Below are 11,235 nucleotides of genomic sequence, written 5' to 3' on the forward strand. Positions count from 1 at the left end.
ATTAAAGGGCCTGGTAAGCAGTATAGTTACAGCAGAATAGTTGGGTTGTCCGGAAGTAGTTAAGTACGAGCAAGGGCTAGGAATGTTAAAAAAAAAACAAAATATAAAGGAGAAAAGGACAGTTGAAGAAACAAAAAATAATGATTCAGAGTAAGCCATATCTATCAAGCTGGAAATGAACTCTTTCTCAGTTCTGTTTTATACAGTCTAGTCCTCGTATACTTCTCATTCTACCTATGAAAGGTAATGTGACACTAAATGAGGCAGTAATCTATTTCAGCCTCAGGAATACTATGCTGGAATGCAAAATATTGTAACTCAATCCAAACTTTCATCAAGCTTTCTTTACGCCAGGGAAAAACTGCCCCAAAATGGCGATACTTCCTTACACATTATCACAGATGTGTACGCCTTTCCTGTCGTCACTGCAAAATTATTCCACTGGAGTTGAAACTGACGTTTAATACAATGATAAGTGGCGATAATGCCATGCAGAGGCGCCTAAGCTGGTTGGTAACGTTCGAAATGAAGTGAAAAATGTACACGACGTACATACGTCTTTCATTGCGGTGAGTTAACTGGGGAAAATTAGCTTCCACTAATATGTTCGGAATGATTATAGCGCAAAAAACTAAATATTGAAATCTGGTACGAATCCTTAATATTTAGCATTCTTGTTTTGTAAACAACTCAAAGCATCCTGTTTTATAGCATATATTTATTTTCGCGTCAATATGGGTTAGTGGGACGTATCGCTACGTACTTTTTAATGAGAGTGGTCTAAACTTCCTATGGTTAGGATGCTGCTAATAGCGGTGCTCGGACAAGCCGCCTGCCGTTTACCACCTGCTAGAGCAGTGCCCGGCAATTTTCGCTCACAGCGGAAAACACCGTTTTTTTTTTTTATTAGCACGAGGGTTTAACTTTGTCGTGTTAAAATATGTACCATTCAGTTGCGTTGTGTTTCCAACTAACGGGGGAAAGATCACCTTAAGTGACGGGGTCCGAGAAATCTTGACCCACCACAAGAAAAACGCAGCGTAGCATAGCCCTATTTAACCTTAAACCAACGTGCTGGGATGATTAACGCGGCTGTTTATCTACTTGCTCGGACTATAAAGTAAGGACATTTTGTGGCCCAACAAATCTGAACTTCTTGAAATTTATTACAGCCTTTATTACTTTTTTTTGTTATTTTAGCTGCTGAATTCCTGCGCCAGTACGTTTTGAAGTTGTGTACATTTTTTCATTAGTTTATCCTCTTAAAAAATTTTCATTTTTTGTACTACTTCACTGATGTGTCTCAAAAAGTTGTGGAATACGCGATGCATCTGAATGAAGGCAGCAATAGTGTGGTTTCTTTCGGTACATAGAGAGCATAATGTCCCAAGCTGCTGAGGATACGACAGACGCCGTAGTTAAGCGTTCAGAAATTTTTTTGTTGAGAGTTGAGAGCCTAAATGTTGCTGACGTTGCACTGCACAAGATGTTTGCTTCTCGCTTTCATTGCAGAGCAGCTGGCACAGCTGAGTTTGAAGCCGCGTCCTCTTTTTGAGCACTGAAGGAGCCTAACTAGATAGCCTCTGCAGCGAAAAAATCAATAACCTACCACTCACACTTCATATAGAAAAGCGACCAACATTGCAAATAACCAGGTAAACGTCTTCAGGCGTTCCTATTCAACTCAGATCTAAAGAGGCAGAACGTTTCTTTTCTTTATATATAAAGATACGAACGGAACGAAAAATAATCGGAATTAGATATGTCACGGGCGTTTCATCTTCACTTCAAGGATATTCGGTTGTATGCAGACGTTGTACGCAGACGTTGTATGCACCATTTTTCGCTTCCTGTGTTGCTGCTTCCCCACGTGTGAGCACGTTTATAAAGCGTCTATGCTACGCTCGAATTCGACATGAAAAACAATTTCGGATTCTCGGAACATCTCAGAATGTTGAGAATCTATTGCGCAAAAACCTGTTTCCACACCTTGCTTGAAGCGTGGCTTTTAGCATTGCTAACGCCTTTCTTCAGTAACGGCCGAAGGCGTATTGATACGTGAGAACGTTTCGCCAGACGGTAAATTTTGCAACACGAACACAAAGATAGCTCTCCGAAGTTTCGCAAATATGACGTCGTGAGGTGAATGCTATTATAGTACACTATACATGTAATCTTTGCTACTCTTTTTCTACCCATGAAAGCAATAATTTTATTGTCTCCTTCAAGAGGCGGGGTCGACGTCCAAGGAAAATGAAAACGTAACCAGACCTAAACCAGGGGCGTCGAGTGGGTTGAACTTTGCTGCAATACTATTTTTAGTCAGTCAGTGCTTTCAAAAGTTCTAAGAGAAGTACCACCGTGCCTGCGCCTTTTTTGTATGGCGAACACACCGGAGGAGAGTGGGTGGGAGACAGGCGGCATCTCCGATTGGTTGATGAAGATTCACATCAATCTTCTATGGCAAAATTTACCTAAAGAAACTGCCTGCATTTTAGGGTACAGGATGCAACATCACAAAAATGCCTTTAGAACAAAAATGTATGAAAAGTAATTTAAGGTGCTGAAAAGGAAATATATCTAGAGTCGGGAATCAAATGCAGGACCCCTCGATTCCTTCTTGCACACGCTACACCTCGGATATGCGGGCATAGTGGTACAACCTAGGCAAATCCTAAGTTTATGCCTGTATCATGAAGCCTAATGTAAAATGTGGTGGCTTACATTTATATGCTGACTAGTATGTGTAAGGTTATGGAGGTACTAAGAAAGTTTTCGTGAAATGAATATGAAAGTACTTTCACATGTCGTCGATGAGTGTCGCAAGTGAACAAGGGTCCTAAAATGGGGCCGCAAAAGGGAAGCATTGACGCATTCGCTTCATAAACTTCACTGAGAAGCTTAAGATTTGCGGTTTTCTATGACCCTTCGTGGTCCTTTCGCAGTATGTATGAATTTCTAGAGAAAGCAAATTTAAACAATGTGAATAAGATAATTGTTTCAGCGGGTTGTAAAGATTTGAAAGGGCAACGTTACATTCTTCATTTCTTTTATTACACTGGGATATCATATACAGCTCTTTAGCAAAAAAAAAAATCGCTATACCTCGTCAAATATTATAGATAGGTATTTCCAAGTTCCACCCAGTCCAGTGTTGTTTTCTCTCTTCTCTGCGACTATTAGTTTTATAGTTTTACATTCATATAGGAAGTAAGTTGATTATTTCAAAGCACGGTTCCAAGCTGCTCAACTCATAAGTTTTGCATAAAAGTTATATGAGAAATAATATAAAACGAAGTGTTCTCGACTTGTTGAGGTGACCTGCGGGACACACAATTTGGAGAGCACCTTGCATGACTATGCTAGAGTTTGGATAATAAAGACCAAAGCCTAAAATAAAGTCGGTGCTAATGAATGCGAACACTTGTGATCATACGGCGAGGCGTAGTGGAATTGCTTTTGCAACTAGCAGGTTGTAACAATAATGCATCAGGAAGTGGCGTTCTAAAATGTGAAGTAAGTCATTATTGTGCAAAATGTTCAAAGAGGAACATTTCGTTGGAAACAATGTAGAATTTAATAGCATCTGCTCTACTTGACAACCAATAACTTGGAGCACTATATACAAGCTAGAAACCTAACCCAGCTACGAAGATGCGCTGGTGTGTTGCTCCTCACCTTGTTATTTGCTCAGTCCATGCTGACGACGTCTGCAGATGTGTGTGGAATTGCCACATGTAAGAGGCCAAATGCAGAAGCTTTTTGCGAAAGCGAAAAAGACGACGACAGTGAAAAGAATTACGTGGAGCAACGAAGGATTATGAAGGCGAAGAAGAAGTAGTCGGTGACATGGCAAGCGCTGATTGGTGAACAGAAGATGATGAAGACGACGTAAGGCTGACGTGTATCAACGCGGGAGTTATAAAAAGGCGCGAAATGGAGAGGCAAGGGGGTGGAAGCCAGAGAAGCGGAGGCTCCAGGAGGTGAGGGACGCCCTCGCTGGGAATGGGCAACCCCGGCTGCTGTACCGGTGTCCTCATATTCTACGGCACTGCTCCGTAGACTCTCTGCGCTTCTCGAACCGGTTCCGGGGATTGAGCGACTACTCAGTCCCCTGCTACGTCCAGTGGTCATCTCCAAAGCTCGTACCACGGTCCGCCTGCATCGCCAAGGAGGTTCACCTCAACGCCGCCACGAACGCCAACGTTGCGTCAGCCCACGCTTCAACGGGAGGTCGTCCGTTGCGGCCAACAAGACTAGCTCATTGCAAGCCGAACGCAACCTCGACGCCGACGCCGTCGCCCGGACCCACGAAACGCGTCACCCGCTTCGAACTGCAAGCTCGAATTTGGAACGTTGTCTCTTAGTGTGAAGCATCGTGTCTATCATTAGTCTTTGTAGGTTGTGTTAGTTTTTTGTTAATTATGTTTGCGTGCTAGCGATTAAGAGCGTTCTGTGAAGATCCTTGACAGGAATATAGTGTAAAGGGAGTCTTTCTACATGCAGAACAGTGAAAAACATTCAGAAACTTTGGAAAAAATGGCTTTCGTGCTATTACGCACACTATTTCTTCAAGCTGCACTCTTTTCTATGTCTGAGTCTGATGAAGCAGGTCTTGTGGGTGTGAAATGGACGAAAGTATGTTCACTTGCTGCACTATTTATAGTTGAAAAAGAAGAGATGCATAAAAATAATTTTGATGCGCTCAAAGCAGTCTAGGAGCTACATAAACATTAAGAACGACATTTGTTCTCGCAATCGGTGTGAAGTTATTTGCGAAGATTCGAGAAAAAAAAACCCTGTGGGAAACCTTTAAACTTTTTAAATAGTCATATGGAATGACAGCGTAGGAGAATCCCCGATATATAAGGTCCCTATTTAACGAAGCCATATGTACTTGCCCACGTGACCTGTGATTAACGCGCCTGACAGGGGCTCTATGAATATTGATTATCATCCAACCTTCCTTACTGAAGTGAGCAGCCCGGTTTAGCAGCTTCTCCCCACTTTCTGATATTATGTTGTTAATTCATAGAAACAACAGAATAATCAGTTCTCGGCCATTCCTGTCGCCACCTACCACCTGCCAGTGCCATAATCGCGATGGTTCGCTGATTAACCCGACGCTCAAGCCTATAATATTCTGAAGAACAGGACCTTCAATACTATCGCCCTAAATATGGCAGCAATGGTTGGCAATGATAGAAAATAGTAAAGGTGCCGCTGTCATTGTTACTGAGGAGAAAATCAAACCAAAGCTTATGCTACAGTGCAATGAAATTCACGAAAAATAACCACGCATCAAGAGCCAGCCTATAAATCTCCCAAAGCAAAATTATTAATGCAAACCTTTTTAATCTTGCATCACAATGAGTTACGTTGCTTTGTAGTAAGAGACGAGAGACTTCATAAATACTGCACACATATTTCATGGTGCTGTACAGTGCAATGTCACGAAATAAGCTAGATAACATCATTAAAACCAAAATATTCGGCCTCCTACAAGGAAGCTTTTCCTTTCTTAGGCGCAACTAGTCCTTTAAAAAAAGCGTTAGATAAGCGAGAGAAAGCCCGAAAGAGGAGAGTAGGTCGCACGTTAGTCTCATCCACCGTGCCTGCAGTTGCTCAGAAAAATTGAAGAGAAGGAGGTAGTAAGCAAAGATGTGCCTTCGAGAGGATTTTGGGTCTTCATATCGTGGACGGCGTGCAAAATTTCACGCTCAGGCTTTCAAGATTAAATGCAGAGCCAACCGGAGCGGAAGCTATGCCGGAAACCAGACGAGCTCCGAACAGTAAACAAATACTATACGTTTCTTTTTAAATCACAACCCATCTGTGTAGACTGCGCAGCTCTCAAATACCGTACCGAGTGGGTTGAGGGGGATGTGTCAAGTATGCGGCACACTTCCCCTCACCAACAGGCCTACAAGAAACTGAGATAAAGTTCTGTAGCAAAATGCATGAAGACGCCCAGGTGCGGGAATGCGTTTGCTTTAATTTTCAGTGTTTGCTTTTTGGGATTTACTTTTAGCATTGTTTACTTTCTGCACGAACGCCTAAAACAAAGGGGCTGGTGAGAGACCCAGGGCTCTTCGAACTCAAATGGCGAGTGGTTTACACGACCGCCGCAGAACGTAATTGCATTAAAAAGATTGCAAAAGATTGCGCTGCGCCTATTCAGTATGTTTTGGAAATCTCAGACATACGGCTAAATATATGCAAAAACAGGAATTTCTGAGCCGTGTCACCTAAGTGACCTTTTGTAGTCTCCTGAACCGTGGTTCGGCCGAAAACGTTACTAAACTACGTTTCGCCAAAATACGCGTATGACTATATAATATTTCTGTTAGTTACACCTTTCACTCCGGATAGCACAGCACGAAAATGAACGAACGACGCACGAAGCGAGCCGCATCTACTAGCGCTGACTCACCTCTAACTGTCATTCTGTTATTGAGAAACAGCAAACAATTTATATGCTTCTGTCCTATTACCTAGAAGTGCAAAGAGTACTTACGAGTAAAGCAGTGAACCCACGCCAAAAGAATCCCCTTTCTCCTCTCCTTTTGTCTCGAGTCAAAAATGGGTATTAAGAAACGCGAACTCTTCATCACCATAAAAAAAGACGGCTTCCTTATATCATTTGGTTGTCTTCTTTAGATGAAATCCGCCTTTTTCACACGGCGGCTCTGCGCATGCGCGCCTCTTCCCTGGTTGAAAACAAACCACCAACCACAGCTGCGCATGTGCTGTTCTTGGCCTCCGCGATCGGCGCTGCCGGAGCTGATCTCGGAGGGCATGCGGAGTTAATATTCGTGACAGGCGTATGCGATAGATGGCAGTAGCCTTCAAGAACACGCACCGCCATTTCGCTGGCGGCTGCATTTGCCAAGGACGTTTTCAACCAGTAGCAGACGAGTTTTCAACCACTCCCAGAGGGCGGCACATTTTGTGAAAAAGGCGGTTGCTCTCTCCCCAGTCCTATCGATTTATCCCTATGGCAAAAGAAAAAAAATATATTCGTGTTGCAATCAAAACGATGCATTATTTTCTTTTCCTGTTCCACGCAATCGAAACAGATCGAAACAAAATGACTTGATTCAAATAACCAATTAAGATGTTCACGTCATAGAATACTTACGCACGCGCTGACGTAACTATAGATACTGCAATGCAGGACTGTGGGAGGTCATAAACTACGCCGCAGGCACATTGGGAGGCACTTCGTCCGTAGGAAACTTTGCGTCATTGTGCTCATTCATGCATCAATTATTATATGTCTAAACATTGTTTCAGATACGAATATTTTATGTGTCGTGCAGGAGGGAATTCATGGCATATTTTGTTATATTAAATGCACTAGATCAATCATAGAATAAAAATTATCAATGTTTTAGTTTTATGTCGAACAAAATTGCATTTTTATTGCCCTGCCCATTCACTCTTGTTCCTCTTTCATGTTAACTTACTGTACTGGGGGAGGGGAGGGGGTTAGGCGCTGTTTTTTTTTTTCTGAAATTCAAGTCCACAGTCCCGAGCATAACATCCGGGAACACGTTTTAGCTATCAAACTGTTGTTACGCCTTTCCGAGCAATAATTCAGAAGCACTTCATACATTTGTTACGTCATGCGGCTTGTACACTTGCTCGTGAAACTTAAGAAGCAGCGTATTTTCTGTGCGGAATGCATGGGAAGGTTCGGAATGCCGAAGCGTGGTGCCTAAAATTTTCACAACTTTTCATGTTTGCGTGTGATTTCAGTATCTTTTTTTACCACACTTTCTGTATTCTCATTATTTTATTCTTGTGTTCTAAATGCCGTTTGGAATGGACGGCAAATTTGTCTTTCTGAGTCCAGAAACGTCATGCTGAGCCCGGCCCTGTACGTATTCTGCGTGGTAGCTTTTGATTTACATTTCTTGTGAACGCGTGCTTAAATAATCGCGCTTTTTACATGGTTTCTAATGTTTTTTCCTCTATTCCTTGTAAGGTTTGCTATTTTTGCAGCCAGGCAGTAAGCACAGTAGAGCGGGATCGAAGGTTAATATGGGATGACGGCAGCGATTGCCACTATTGCTATGTTCGACTGATGTTCGTAATTAGAAAGCGTAAACTACCGTCACGGCCCTCGTTTTTTTCCCAGCTGAATACGGTGATAGGCGGCGCGGGGCTACGATGTCGTGGGTATGTACGACATCACAATGTAGCAAAGTCGGCGTTCAAAAGGATGTAAAGGCAGCAATCCGATGCGCTGTTTTTGCTCTGTTCCTTGTACCACTACCCCTTAAAGATGTTGCCAAAATTTGTCAAGTTGATATAGCGCGCCTTTTAAGTCCTTTTGCACATACAAAGCCTTACCAAATAGCGCAGTTTCGCATATAATTTACGAACAGCATGAGAACGCCAGAGGTCAAACGCATCACATCGCTGCCTTTACCACTTTGAGGACATCCGTTGGGCGAGATCGTGCGCCGGGCACATGCATGAAGCCGCCATACACAGCGTATCCCTTACTCGACAGAAACGAACCCTTACATGTGGCGGCGATGAGCGCTATGCAATTGCGAAATTGAATCGAACCCCCTAACAGCATTGGTAAAGACCGCAGTAAAAACGTGTCATATTAGCCGCAAATGAACGTATTTTTCGCAGTGAACATTTGCTCCCTATAGCAACCGTAAGTCGTCCGCATATTTGGGAATAAAAATCTACCCCATATCACCTCCCGCTGCATGCCGCAACTGCGCCGCTTTTGCAGAATTAAAATCTACTCTAAATGAACTTCCGCGACCACCTGCAAGTGCTCCGTTTTTATTGGGGTTAAATAATACTCTAATCCAGCGTTATAAACCGAACCTAGTTTAGAGAGGACGTTAGAGGACAAGCCATTTATTCCGGTTTGGGTGGATTCGTGTTTAATGTAGGGAGTTGTTAAATTAACAACAGTCGTGGTAGCGAAGCCGCCCCGTCTTCTAGACTGCGTTTCAAGCTTATAAGTGTCCTTTTCTTTCCTTTTTTGAGCGACACTAATTTTATCTATTTTTCTTTCCCCGTCATCCGCTAGAAACCAAACCAAAGTGCGAGCACGCAAATTATTATCAACTTGGTAACTTGGTCCTCTTTTGAAGGAGCATCTACCATATATCTAGAAGAGAAAGCAAAATTGGCGCTAATTATTATCATTTCAATTCAAATACCTCCACTAGATAAACACAAGTCCCTCACGCCTGTCTATTTGTATTTTGTACCGTAATTGTTCTCCAGAAACCTTCTCATTTCCTCGGTTTTTCTAACCTCTTCCGCCGGCCTAACAATCGGGAGGAACGTGGTACGCTTGCCATCCTTGAATGACGACTCGCGCGTTAACGGTGGAATGTACATTCAGAAAGGGGATCACCTCAAGCAGAAGTGATTTTTTTTCCGTATATCGGCGTGGATGTTTTATTTTCAGGGTCGAGAACTTGCGCGGCAGGCTCCCGCCGCACACGCGAGAGGTCTGCGTGTCCTCCCGCAGTGTGTGAATGACATCGTATCGGCTGTCGCGCCTGTAAGATCCGAGTTAGCGGCGTGGGATGATGCGAGAAAAATGACAGTAATAAGGTAGATGTTGCAGTGGGGTCGTCGAATGCTCAGATACGGAGAGGAGTATGTACTAAAAATCAGTAGGCTGCGATCCTGCCGCCTCATCATGCGGCGAATAGTAAAATGGGCTTGAAAAGTCAGAGCCATACATTTCAGCTGCACACTGGCGCACTGAGCAAAGTAACCGATGCAGATATCGTAATCTACGTCGGTATACCCAGGAAAAGTTTTGCAGAAATTAATACATGCTCTCTCTTAAAAGGATACTGTACAGATATTTTGACCATGTGTGAAATCACTGAATTCGCATTCAAAAGGTGCGATTGCCTAAGGCTGCAACAATTATATGAGGCTTTTTGGCACGGATGACGTCATTTCCTGGGGAATGTAGGCGCACCACAGACTCTGTCCGCGCAGGCAGGTGGCACGCATGACGTTACATGTTTCGCAACGACCTGTTCGAACGCCTCCTAAAAACATTTAGAAGGTACTGCCCACTCCCGCCGTATCATGGTGCAATTACTTCAGCTGTCGCAACTGCGGGTTCTGAGCTAGCATGTTTAAAATGCCAAATCGTCAGTGGGAACAAAAATTGTTCAAATACCGTGATGGCTGAGATCCAGCCACCTGATCAATCAACGAAGAAAAAAGTGAGCTGGGGAGTTAGACGTTTCGAGACAAGCGAGAGCAACCAGAAAAATAAGAGGTGTTCATATTATAAAATATGTTGATATTCATCGTACAAGGTTTTCTGACACTAACAACATTCAGTTTTTGAAGGGACCACTGTAATTCATGGCTTCATCAGCCGAAGATCAGCTGCTGCGTCGAGACGGGTGTGAGGTTAAAATAGTAATTTTAAGAATACTTAAGTTGTGTCATCAGTGGAGTGCCTACTCTAAATCCAAAAGCAGGGATCTCAACAGTATTACAAAACATATGCAGCACTTTTATTGCTGGAGCATTGTACGCAGAATGGCACGCGCGCGTACCTGCACGAAACGAATCTGCAGCATTTCCACTCTTGTTGGTGCTGCTCTCGCATCTGCATTGACATCGTCTCAGCCTTGCTGCACGCCTGCACTGCTTGCGGCTGGCCGATGAAAACAACATAACCTTTTTGGCGCTGATGTCAATTTCTTCAAGGGATTGACTTGCTGCACTGCAGGTTAGGGTGTGCAGCGAAATCCACAGGCATCTGCCGCAGCCTACAAAGGGAATCTTCACTGATTATCTTCTTGCTGTGCACTTCCGTTACCACACTGCAGCGCCTGCCTGATAAAGATATCAAGGCTTTTGCTAAGTGGGTGAGTGTGGATTCCTAGCGCCATCAACAGCTCTCAACACATCTTCGCTGTGGTTAGGGGTTTTCGTTTAGCTTTATCTTCATTCTATGACTCGCAATGTGGCAGCGTCTTGATTTCCTCCCTATAGGTCTTCCCTTATTTTTCCTTTCGTGGCCCATGGCTGTCCACTACTCCTTTTCCTCTGCTACCTCCATCGTAAACCTTGCACTTTCAACCATTCCGAAGGGCTTGACTCAGCCATCATACATAAGGCCAGAACTGTAAAACACCAAGAAAATACGCTATTAAGACACAGCGTCGAGGCCGTATCCTCATTTTAGTTAGATGATATTACATTTCCCCTCAG

The sequence above is a fragment of the Amblyomma maculatum genome, chromosome 5 (assembly GCF_055883805.1).
Source record: "Amblyomma maculatum isolate TAMU_Amacu chromosome 5, ASM5588380v1, whole genome shotgun sequence".
NCBI classification, from domain to species: Eukaryota; Metazoa; Arthropoda; class Arachnida; order Ixodida; family Ixodidae; genus Amblyomma; species Amblyomma maculatum.